The sequence below is a fragment of the Trachemys scripta genome, chromosome 8 (genome assembly GCF_013100865.1).
Source record: "Trachemys scripta elegans isolate TJP31775 chromosome 8, CAS_Tse_1.0, whole genome shotgun sequence".
NCBI classification, from domain to species: domain Eukaryota; kingdom Metazoa; phylum Chordata; order Testudines; family Emydidae; genus Trachemys; species Trachemys scripta.
The window spans coordinates 75,704,780-75,717,459 of NC_048305.1; positions in this window are offsets into that span (position 1 = coordinate 75,704,780).

Below are 12,680 nucleotides of genomic sequence, written 5' to 3' on the forward strand. Positions count from 1 at the left end.
CAAGTTGGCCACAGTCTTATTTTCATTGGTTGGATGGGGCTAAATTGTGATAAATAAGAGACAAGCCCAATCTACAACAACTACGCACTTCTACTTTGCAGGAATTAATTATCCAATTAAATACCAAATTTACTGGAAATACAAAAGCAATAAGGCATTTGCTATGAATCAGTGTATGTTACACTATCTAATGTATAATATAACTGATACCTCCAGTTTCTCCAATCCTTGTAATGACGATAGCAAGAACAAAAGCTGTAGCCATAAAATATGTGAAATGGTATTTCTAGGGAAAAAGGAAATATAGAAAAAAAATATGTGCTCAGTCATTACCTTTGTAGCCAGGCCAGCCAGGCCTGGCACCAGGAAATATGCAAGCATGTTACTCTTCTTCTAAAACCACAGGATGTCATGTTAGCTCATAGCTATTAACAGTGCACAGGGTTTTTCCCTGCATATGGCGATCTGGCTTTAAGATTAAGGCCCAATCCTTGCAGTGCAATCCTCACATGGACAAATAAGTCTTATTTGTTATCAACAATGCCCGGTGAGGGGCTGAGCATCCTTAACTCCAGCTGATTGTAAAAGAAGGTGTGGGTGCTTGGCGCTGTGCAGGTTCAGGTCCTCTGTGGTGTAAGTGAGGGTCTGGAGAATTGTACTGGACAAAATTTAAACTTACTCCACAATCTGAGAAAGTGAGAGACATAGCCAAACATATCTTGGAAAAAGTGATGAAAAACTCAGCTGGGGTTTATTCTGTCTTTAAATTTAGTTTTCCAAGTACCCTGTAGAATCTTTAGTTCTTTCTCTCACATTCAGACAGTTCATGGGTATATCTGACAACACACACAAGCTGACATTGCACACACAAAACCAGTTCTCCAGTTCATCTGCTTTAGAAAAAACATGTTAAAATAATATATACGCTTTAACACATGTGGCATTCAAAAGGGTGACTGGGAAATGCAAACAGTAAAGAGCAGCTTTAAAGAGTATTGTTAGTGGAAAGGCACATCTTTTTGCTGGGGTGATTCCTGTTTTCTTTAAAACAATATTACATTGCTGTGGCTTTAATTTTGCCGTTCTATAATCACTCAACAGTCTATTGAGCTGCCTGGAAATAATGAACAGTGTGTGTATGTTTGGGGAAATGTGTTCATTCCCAAATCTAGTCCCCTTCAGTTAGGGGTAGTCCATGGGTGACAAAGTCCCTTGTCCCAAGTCTGAGTGGGGTTTCGCTTTTTGTTCAGAAATGTGCTAGTGGTAGAGTGGAGGAAGGCTGGGGAGTTCTGCGTGTTTGCATGTAGCCATAACAGGGTAAGCCATGTAGAGGCTAACGCAGCATCTTATTGATTCCCTCTTGGATTCTGCCCCAATCCCAGGTGCTGATAGCTGCAAACTGTTCCTGAAGCAGGAACTCCAGAGAGGTAGTCCCACTGCTGGGAAGGGTGTATTTTCCAGGGCCACCTTGGTAGCTGACCAGCCCACTCCACTCAGAGATGTGCTGTTCAGTCACTATATGTTCTAATACTTGGGCTGCATTCTCTGCGGGTTTCCCATGAGCAGCTTGGAATAACATCTCCCTTTGCCACTAGGGCACCACAAAAACAGTGATGTCCTTCAAAATGTGAAAGGCGTGAAATGATAGAAAAAGCCTTTTGTAGCAAGGCCACTGGCCGCCCACCCACCCACTTTTCAACCTAAGTAGTTATGTAATCCTTATAAAACAAACAGCTTATAATTTTAAACTTACCACTGTCTCTGCACTTCTATAACTGCAATTAACCAGGCTGTGTCCAGGGAGATTCTATGGCCTGAAACATCCCTTTCACAATATATTGCAGTTCAGTTTTGAAATGTCCTTGAAATTCCACAAGAATTAATTCTGAGCTCCTCCTTGAGCTATTTGAGACAATAACCCTCTGTGTCTTGTCCTATTCAGGCGCCTTGAACTTTACTGGCTGCTGTACCTCCTTGACTCAACGTACCTTCTCAAGAAGAAGTGTTTCTGTGATGAGCTTATGCTCAAAGTTCTTGAGAGGGCTGACAATCCAGGTGCAGAAGCAGAAGGACTTAAGACTGGAGGAAAGGCCTGCCAAGAGGTGAGAGGAAAGGCTGAGGCCCACCGCACAGCTAGAGGGCAGGGTTTCATCGTGGGAGAGGCACTTGCAACATGGGTCCTGGAACAGGAATGGCTGCTAACGGAGGAGGACAGAGCTCAGCAGAAAGAATTGTTTGAGTTGCTCATCTCTATCATGGCCACAAGATTACCAGGTCTTGCTGTCTCTGCTTCACCACAGCCTGATGCTCCTGCAATGGACCCTCAGTCCAGAAATAGCCTGGACAACTCCATGTGTGGGTGGCCCATGCAATTAGATCCCAGGAGTGGCTGGACAGGGCAAATAACCCCATGCAGCCTTCCTTCTTGATCTCCTCTCCTGTGGACACCTCCTTCCCCCTACAAAGTTTATGGAACATGAGGCAAGGAAATGGGAGGTCAGGAGACATGCAAGCGGTAGGAGGTTTCTGTCATGTTTGCTCTGGTTAATTCACTTCTTTGTTTTGGAAATGTTCTTTTGTAACTGGTGTTTGGATGTTGCAATGATAGCTGGCCTGCCTGGCAATGGGTGACTGCTGTATTGTTTAACACTTAGTTACAAATAAAGCCTTTTATGTCATTAAGCAAGTTCATTGCTATCACTGCATCTTATCATACAATCATGATTTGAAATAAAACACACGATCAGGTGCAATTAGACATTACTAAGCAAAGGCTATTCCTCTATACAGTTAGGTACTGCAATTCACACTTCAATCACTGCCTTATATGGCCCCATGCTGTGAATCATCTCTACCCCTGCACTTAAATTCTTATAGTGTATTTCCCAGAGTCCCCCCCCCCCCCCCCCCCCGCACCTCACCTTCCTCAACATGCCAGGGGGGCTGAAAATATTTACCAGAGCGCTGCTCCGGACTGCTCTGGCTGAATTAAAGCCCTGCCCGCCCCCAATTCATAATTCATCACGTCATTCATAAATACATTGCATGGCACTCAAGCCCCCCCACCTCCCAAACATTGACTCCCCCGCAAATTAATTAGCCCTATCCCCCCAACAAGCACATTCTGAGAGGTACTTTTCCTCCTCTTCCATTGGACCATGCAAATTCTTAAGTGGGAACACAAAGCATCCCTGATTTCTGTTCCCTAAGTACATCCAGCTCCAGCTGTGATAGGTGCACTTTCTGGCTGAGTGCACCGATTCAGCAGCCCCTCGCTGCCATTGGGCCATTCAGGGGGAAATGGCTCACCTCTGGCTTCACAGAGATTGTGAAGAGCACAGCAAGCCACAGTGATGCAGATAGCACTGATGACACTGGCATCCAAACGGGTCTCTAGACATCTCCAATGGGATTTCAGTTGGGCAAAAGCACATTCAACAACCATTCTACACCTGGTGAGTGTGTAATTAAATTGCCTTTGGCCAGGGCCTCTGAAATCAGGATACGGTTTCATAAGCCAAGGCAAAAGAGGGTATGTAGGGTCCCCCAGAATAACAGTGAGGACAGTAGCTCTGTTTATGACAAGATCATTTGGTGGGAATAGTGTCCCATCCTGTCTATGCATGTAGACTCCTGATCAGCAAAAACTCTGGCATCACAAACTTTTCCAATGCAGCCCCTGTTGACATTCAGAAATTGCAGTAGCCCTCTTTGTGGTTTATGCACTTATGTTCCTTGAGGAGGGCAAACTATGGGCACACAAGTCCCATGGCCCTGATGCAGTCTGGAAACCCCAGTCTCTCTAAGCCAGCAATTACCACAGGAATATTAGTTATGCCCACCACTGTGTGGTAAACCACCCACCTCAGAAACCTCTACCACCACTTTACCCACAGTCAACTTGCCAACACCAAACTGGTTGGCAACAGACCTGTAGCAGTGTGGGGCAGTCAACTTCCAGCCGGCTCTAGCAACCCGCTTCTGGACAGACAGTGGTGGCCTCATTTGTGTCTTCACACTAGAGGGTCGGGCGGCAAGCGGCTCACAAAGTGCCAGAAATGGAGCTTTCTTTGTGCGGAAGTTCTGGACTGACTGCTGGCCATCCCAGGGCTGCATGATGATGTGAGCCCACCAGTCTGGGCTTGTGGCCCTGTGCCAGAAGCTCCAGTCTACGTAGGGGGCATAAGTGGGTATAGGGTGTGTACGGAGCAGCATCACCCAGTGCTAGTCTGCCATGCCAGGTTACTTGTCCTCTGCCACCACCTTCTGCTCCATCTAAAGCTCTGTCAAGTGCCTTTGGTGGGTCAGAAAATGGTGCCAAAATGTCCACCAGCGCCTCTGGGAATTGCTGCCCATTTCCTGACACAAGAATGAAAGCGCAAACCAGAGACCTGCTTGAAATGGGGTCTCCTCCATGATGCTTGGCAGGCCGTATTGGCGGGTTGTTCAAACTTCCTGTAACATGCAGGGTGGGCAGTAAAGTTTTCCTACAGTGCCCTATGGACAAAGGGCTACAGTGGCCACATTTTGGGAGGCTTCTAGGGACACTGGGATATGGTTGGTTTGACGCAGATCTGCATGCTTCAGTGTGGATGCCAGAGGCCCGGGTACGAGCCTGGGTTAGAAAAATTTTAACATAAGGTTAAGCATCAGTGTATATGCTCAGGCCCCAGGTTCTCTAACATGGGTCAGCAGACTTGAGTGCCATAAACAGTGGGCTTACATTGCAGTGTAGGGACACACAATGAGAGTTAGGTGCCTAAATACCTTTGAGGACCTGTGCCTTAGAGCTTATCAGGAAGTTAAGGTTCAACCAGAGCGCTCTGTAAAAACATCTCCAGGGTAGTCAGCTGGGGAGAGCCTCTGAGAAGGCACAGGGCCATAGCTAGGGGTTAGTGGTAGCTTGTTGGTTGTTGCCGCTGAGCTGTATGTCAAGTTTTTCTGATTGTGTAAAAGCCTTTTGATTGATTGTTCCCCCCCTCCCCCCGTGGAATCGTGTCAGCCGGACAGAGGACATAGAGTTGGGAAGAAAACTCCTCTGTTGGACCAGGTTGCCCAACACTTGCAGTTTATGCTCTCCTTGCCTTCAGTGGGAGTTATGTGCACAGAAAGTCTTCGAGTTTGGCCCCTTTTAACCATAGCAATTTTATGTTCATTCTGTGCATCATTCCCTCACGACCTAGTGCCTCACTGAGTGAAATGATTGGGCAGCTTTTCAGTGTTTCACTACAGTTGCACTGTTGTTAATGCAATTCATCATCATCCATCCTATATGATCCACAGTAGGCGTGAAGCTGCAGGCTTCACCCTCCCATGAGCCCACTGTGCAGAAAGTCAATGCTATTATTTATTATTATTATTTCCAAATCCAAGGTATCTCTGGTCTTTCTGCAATGTGTTTCCCCAGAAATGCATCATAATTCTGGCAGGCTGGGGGGCGGAGGGGAACAGGCTAAAATCCCTACACTGCCAACAAGACCCTGTGGAGGTTCTGTCCCTCATATACTCATACCTGTGCAAAGTGGGTGCAAAACATTAACAAATCAGAATGGTAGCATCTCACACTCATCTTGCACAGATGTAAATAGCTGCACAAGAGGCAAGGCAGAGGGAATGGGGCCTAGAATATCTTGCACTATTGTAATCCAATTTAAGTCCTGAGCAATAAGTGGAAGCAAATCAACAATACAATCAGACAGCTACAGCGCATTTTTTTCTGGACAAAGTGATTTAGTAAATCTATTTTCATATACTATTCCTGCTACTAGATTGGGAAGACAGCACTAATAAGGCAACTTGCTGTGGATGGGTATAGTATAGTATGAAATGTTCATCTCATATAGGACAGAGAGAGAGATGGCTATTTATGCACCTGGTCAAATATTCATTTGACTAATAGTGAACATACCTGGCCACTTTTGTCAGATGTCCTTCTACCCATTCAGGGATAACACCAGAGTGTGTCAGAAAATGCAATTGCTGGGCATGCAATGAATGAAGGGTTTTGAATCCATAATCCAGTCACACCTGGATGGTGTTATAAATGCAGTCATTTTCCCCTCGGATTTTCAAAAGTATTTAAGCATGTGCACATTCTTGAAGGACAGAATAGCTTTTCCACATTTACAAGTAATGTTGATTTAAACTGTGCAGGAGCCCAGATGTGCTGTGGTCTTGTATGGCTTTTAACTATTGGTTTATAAACATGGACACAGACTTTTTGGTACCCAGTTTAATGCTGTGTAGTAATGGTAGTGCAATAATAATATTTCCACATGTAGAGCACCTTTTCCTCCAAGGATCTCAAAGCACTTTACAAAGGGAATTATTTTACAGATAGGAAAACAGAGGCACAGAAGTTAAGGTTCAGCTTTTTAAAGGTATTTAGGCAGTGCTGCGCTCAGTGCAATGCCTAACGGATTGAGCAGAACTAATTCTCATTCTCAAAAGAGATTTAGGCATCTAAAGAGCCAAATTCTCATTGACAGTCAATGGGATTTAGGTTCCTAAGGGCCTAAATTATTTCTGAAAATGATACAGTGTATGTCTGCAGTTGGAGCTGGGCGTGTAATTCTCAGCTCCAGTAGACATACTGGCACTAGCTCTTAGTGGGCTAGTGCACTAAAAATAGTAGCATTGCTGTGGGGACCCAGGTGGCAAGGGCTAGTCGTGCTGGATACAAACCAGCCTGGATCCTGTGAGTCAGTCCTCAGCCTGGCTGCCGTTCATTGCTGTCTGCATTACTGTGGCTACACTACTGGTTTTAGTGCACTGATTTGATGAGAGCTATCTCAAGTATGTCTGCGTGAGCTAGGAAACACACCAGTAGCTCCAAGTGTAGATGTAGCCTTAGGCTTCTGAAACAGTTAGGTATTGCAGTGCTGAGTGCAGCAATGCCTAAATACCTTTACAGATCTGGGCCTAAGTGTCTTGGTGAAAGTCAGAATTGATGAGTCCGCAGCTCATTCTTGGAATTATGGTTTCCTGACCCTGTGTTTTATCACTACTAAAAATCACACTGGCTTTGTTATTTCCTCTTGGTTGGTTTCAACACTTACTTATAAAATTGGCACCATGCATGGCCTTCATTGTAATTTAATCTACAAAGGCTAGAGCAAGAGAAAAGAAGCCCTGATAACATATCAGTACATGGATGCACTATAGAAAACAGCTGTTCTTAGCACCCTGGAACTTTCTGGCAGCAGTGAAAGTGTTAAGGACAATGTGTCGGACTTAAGTTTGAATTTTCTTTATGTCACAACCTTAGCATCATTGAAAAGGTTGGGCAGCTTCATTTGTTTGGTATTTTTGTCTTTAGTTCTTTGGAGATTGTTAATGATAACACTTTGCACACATCTCAGGATCTCCAAGCACATCACAACCATGAACTCAACCTCACTACACACCTTGTCACCTACACAAATCATTCATGAGTGTAGAGAAGAACCTGTTTAGCAACTGGTGTAGGTGCACAGGGCAGTGCATCACGGTGCTTCTGGGTGTGAGAAGGGGGGGATGAGAGGCCAGGTCCCAGCAGGTGGGGACCCAGGGTATTGTGAGGCCACTGAAGGCAATGGGAGTCTTTCTATTGACTTCTTTGGGTTTTTAGATCAGGCCCTGTGGAAGCTCATGAGAGCTTCTGTCTTCCTCAATCTTCAGCAGCTCTCCCAATTCTCCAGCTGTTTCTGAGGGTATGTCTACACTACGAAATTAGTTCGAATTTATAGAAGCCGGTTTTATTGAAATCGGTTGTATACAGCCGATTGTGTATGTCCACACAATAAAATGCTCTAGGTGCTCTAGTCGGCAGACCTCGTCCACAGTACGAGGCTAGCGTCGACTTCCGGAGCATTGCACTATGGGTAGCTATCCCACAGCTATCCCACAGTTCCCGCAGTCTCTGCCGCCCCTTGGAATTCTGGGTTGAGATCCCAATGCCCGGATGATGCAAAACAGTGTCGCGGGCGGTTCTGGGTACATGTCGTCAGGCCCCTCCCTCCCCCGTCACAGCAACGGCAGACAATAGATTCGCGCCTTTTTATCTGGGTTACCTGGGTTACCTGTGCAGACAACATGGAGCCCGCTCAGCACAGCTGAGCTCACCATCACCATATGTCCTCTGGGTGCCGGCAGACGTGGGACTGCATTGCTACACAGCAGCAGCTGCTAACTGCCTTTTGGCGGTAGACGGTGCAGTAGACTGGTAGCCTTCATCGGCGATCTGGGTGCTGGCAGCCGTGGGGCTTGCCTTTTGGCAGTAAATGGTGTATTATGACTGTTAGCCGGCCTATTACAAGTCGGGTCATCGCACGTTAGCAGAGTCTTCCCTGAGCAGCAGCTCGTGCAATAGGCCTGAAGACCATCGTCATACACCGCCCAGTATTTGCTGCCAAGCACCCAGAAAGATGCCGAGGGCTATCAGTCACGCTGCACCGTCGTCTTAAGATGTAAAAAATAGATTTTCTCTGTATTCATTTGCTTCCCCCTCCCTCCGTCAACAGGGTTTTCAGTTTAATCTTTGGGGGGGACCAGTCTGTGACAGTTGTTTGTGTCTCTCCCTGATGCACAGCCACCGTTCTTTATTTTAATTCCCTGTGCCTGTACGCCATGTCGTCACTCGGCCCCCCTCCCTCCTTCCCCTAGGCCGTCAGATACTACGTTTGCGCCACAGCTCGAGCCGAGAAGCGGTTCGCGCCTTTTCTTTGAATTCTGGGTTGAGATCCCAATGCCCGGATGATGCAAAACAGTGTCGCGGGCGGTTCTGGGTACATGTCGTCAGGCCCCTCCCCCCTCGTCACAGCAACGGCAGACAATAGATTTGCGCCTTTTTACCTGGGTTACCTGTGCAGACAACATACCACGGCAGCATGGAGCCCGCTCAGCTCAGCTGAGCTCACCGTCACCATATGTCCTCTGGGTGCCGGCAGACGTGGGACTGCATTGCTACACAGCAGCAGCTGCTAACTGCCTTTTGGCGGTAGACGGTGTAGCATGAGTGATAGCCGTGGGGCTGGCAGCCGTAGTGCTGCATTGCACCAGCCCCTTGCAGGCGATGGTATATTATGACTGGTACCCGTCGTCGTCGTACTGGTATGGCTGTCAATCATGGCCACCTGGGCAGACATGCTACTGTTTCGATGATGACAGTTACCAGTCATAATATACTATTTTCTGCCAATTGCCCAATATTGTCTGCTAAGCACCCAGAAGAGGCCGAGGGCGATGCTGGGTGCTGGCGGACGTGGGGCTGGCAGACGTGGGGCTGCATTGCTACACAGCAGCAGCCCCTTGCCTTTTGGCAGATGATGGCATATTATGATTGGTATCCGTCATCGTCATACTGGTATGGCTGTCACTCATGCTGCAGCGTCGGCTGCCACCTTAAGATGTAAAAAATAGATTTGTTCTGTGTTCATTTGCTTCCCCTTCCTCCGTGAAATCAACGGCCTGCTAAGCCCAGGGTTTCCAGTTTAATCTTTGGGGGGACCATTCTGTGTGACAGTTGTTTGTGTTTCTCCCTGTTCCTGTACCTGTACGCCATGTCGTCACTCGGCCCTCCCTCCCTCCCGCCCTCCTTCTCCTGGTCCATCAGATACTACTTTCGCGCCTTTTTTCTGACCAGGCGCCATAGCTAGCACTGGGATCATGGAGCCCGCTCAGATCACCGCGGCAATTATGAGCACTATGAACACCACGCGCATTGTCCTGGAGTACATGCAGAGCCAGAACATGCCAAGGCGAAACCCGGACCAGGCGAGGAGGCGATTGCAGCGCGGCGACGAGAGTGATGAGGAAATTGACATGGCCATAGACCTCTCACAAGGCACAGGCCCCAGCAATGTGGAAATCATGGTGTTACTGGGGCAGGTTGATACCGTGGAACGCCGATTCTGGGCCCGGGAAACAAGCACAGACTGGTGGGACCGCATCGTGCTGCAGGTATGGGACGATTCCCAGTGGCTGCGAAACTTTCGCATGCGTAAGGGCACTTTCATGGAACTTTGTGACTTGCTTTCCCCTGCCCTGAAACGCCAGGATACCAAGATGAGAGCAGCCCTCACAGTTGAGAAGCGAGTGGCAATAGCCCTGTGGAAGCTTGCAACGCCAGACAGCTACCGGTCAGTCGGGAATCAATTTGGAGTGGGCAAATCTACGGTGGGGGCTGCTGTGATCCAATTTGCCAGGGCAATGAAAGACCTGGTGATAGCAAGGGTAGTGACTCTGGGCAACGTGCAGTCAATAGTGGATGGTTTTGCTGAAATGGGATTCCCAAACTGTGGCGGGGCCATAGACGGAACCCATATCCCTATCTTGTCACCGGAGCACCAAGCCACCGACTACATAAACCGCAAGGGGTACTTTTCAATGGTGCTGCAAGCCCTGGTGGATCACAAGGGACGTTTCACCAACATCAACGTGGGATGGCCGGGAAAGGTACATGATGCTCGCGTCTTCAGGAACTCTGCTCTGTTTCGAAAGCTGGAGGAAGGGACTTTCTTCCCGGACCAGAAAGTGACCATTGGGGATGTTGAAATGCCTATCGTGATCCTTGGGGACCCAGCCTACCCCTTAATGCCATGGCTCATGAAGCCATACACAGGCAGCCTGGACAGGAGTCAGGACCTGTTCAACTACAGGCTGAGCAAGTGCCGAATGGTGGTGGAATGTGCATTTGGACGTTTAAAAGCGCGCTGGCGCAGCTTACTGACTCGCTCAGACCTCAGCGAAAAGAATATCCCCATTGTTATTGCTGCTTGCTGTGCGCTCCACAATATCTGTGAGAGTAAGGGGGAGACCTTTATGGCGGGGTGGGAGGTTGAGGCAACTCGCCTGGCCGCTGATTACGCGCAGCCAGACACCAGGGCGGTTAGAGGAGCACAGCAGGGCGCGGTGCGCATCAGAGAAGCTTTGAAAACGAGTTTTGTGACTGGCCAGGCTACTGTGTGAAACTTCTGATTGTTTCTCCTTGATGAACCCTCCAACCCCCCCCCCCCGACCCGGTTCACTCTACTTCCCTGTAAACCAACCACCCCACCCCACCCTCCCCTCCCCTCCCGCTTGCAGAGGCAATAAAGTCATTGTTTTTTCACATTCATGCATTCTTTATTAGTTCCTTACAGAGGTGGGGGGATAATTGCCAAGGTAGCTGGGATGGGTGGGGGAGGAGGGATGGAAAAGGACACACTGCATTTTAAAACTTTAACTCTTATTGAAGCCCAGCCTTCTGATGCTTGGGCGATCATCTGGGGTGGAGTGACTGGGTGGCCGGAGGCCCCCCCACCGTGTTCTTGGGCGTCTGGGTGAGGAAGCTATGGAACTTGGGGAGGAGGGCTGTTGGTTACACAGGGGCTGTAGCGGCGGTCTCTGCTCCTGCTGCCTTTCCTGCAGCTCAACCATACGCTCGAGCATATCACTTTGATGCTCCAGCAGACGGAGCATTGCCTCTTGCCGTCTGTCTGCAAGCTGACGCCACCTATCATCTTCAGCCCGCCACCTCTCCTCTCGTTCATGTTGGGCTTTTCTCATCTCCGACATTGACTGCCTCCACACATTCTGCTGTGCTCTATCAGCCTGGGCGGACATCTGCAGCTCCGTGAACATCTCGTCCCTCGTCTTACGTTTTCTCTTTCTAATGTTCACGAGCCTCTGCGAAGGAGAAACATTTGCAGCTGGTGGAGGAGAAGGGAGAGGTGGTTAAAAAAGACACATTTTAGGGAACAATGGGTACACTCTTTCATTACAAGGTCGCATATTTCGGCTTGCAGGCAGCCATCGTAGGCCACAGTGTTTTGGCTTTTTTAACCTTCTTAACATGTGGGAAAGGTTGCAAACAGCAGCGCATTTCCCATATCAAGGATGAATTGGGTTGTCCATTTAAAATGGGGTTTCAATGTGAAAGGAGGGGGCTGCGGTTTCCCGGTTAACATGCGGCACAAACACAAGTAAACCACCCCCCCCACACACACACGATTCTCTGGGATGATCACTTCACCCCTCCCCCCCACCGCGTGGTTAACAGCGGGGAACATTTCTGGTCAGAATAGCAGGAACGGGCGCCTCTGAATGTCCCCCTTAATAAAATCACCCCATTTCAACCAGGAGAGCTTTCTGGAGATGTCCCTGGAGGATTTCCGCTCCATCCCCATACACGTTAACAGACTTGCTTGCTTTTTTTTTGTAATGTTTACAAATATTTACAAAGTTACACTCACCAGAGGTCTCCTGTGTGCCCTGAGGGTCTTGGGTGAGTTCGGGGGTTACTGGTTCCAGGTCCAGGGTCACAAACATATCCTGGCTGTTGGGGAAACCGGTTTCTCCGCTTCCTTGCTGCTGTGAGCTACCTACAGTACCTCCATCGTCATCTTCCTCGTTCCCCGAACCGTCTTCCCTGTGTGTTTCTCCAGTGAGAGAGTCATAGCACACGGTTGGGGTAGTGGTGGCTGCACCCCCTAGGATCGCATGCAGCTCCGCGTAGTAGCGGCAAGTTTGCGGCTCTGCCCCGGACCTTCCGTTTGCTTCTCTGGCTTTGTGGTAGGCTTGCCGTAGCTCCTTAATTTTCACGCGGCACTGCTGTGTGTCCCTGTTATGGCCTCGGTCCTTCATGGCCTTGGAGATCTTTTCTAATACTTTTCCATTTCTTTTACTGCTACGGAGTTCAGCTATCACTGCTTCATCTCCCC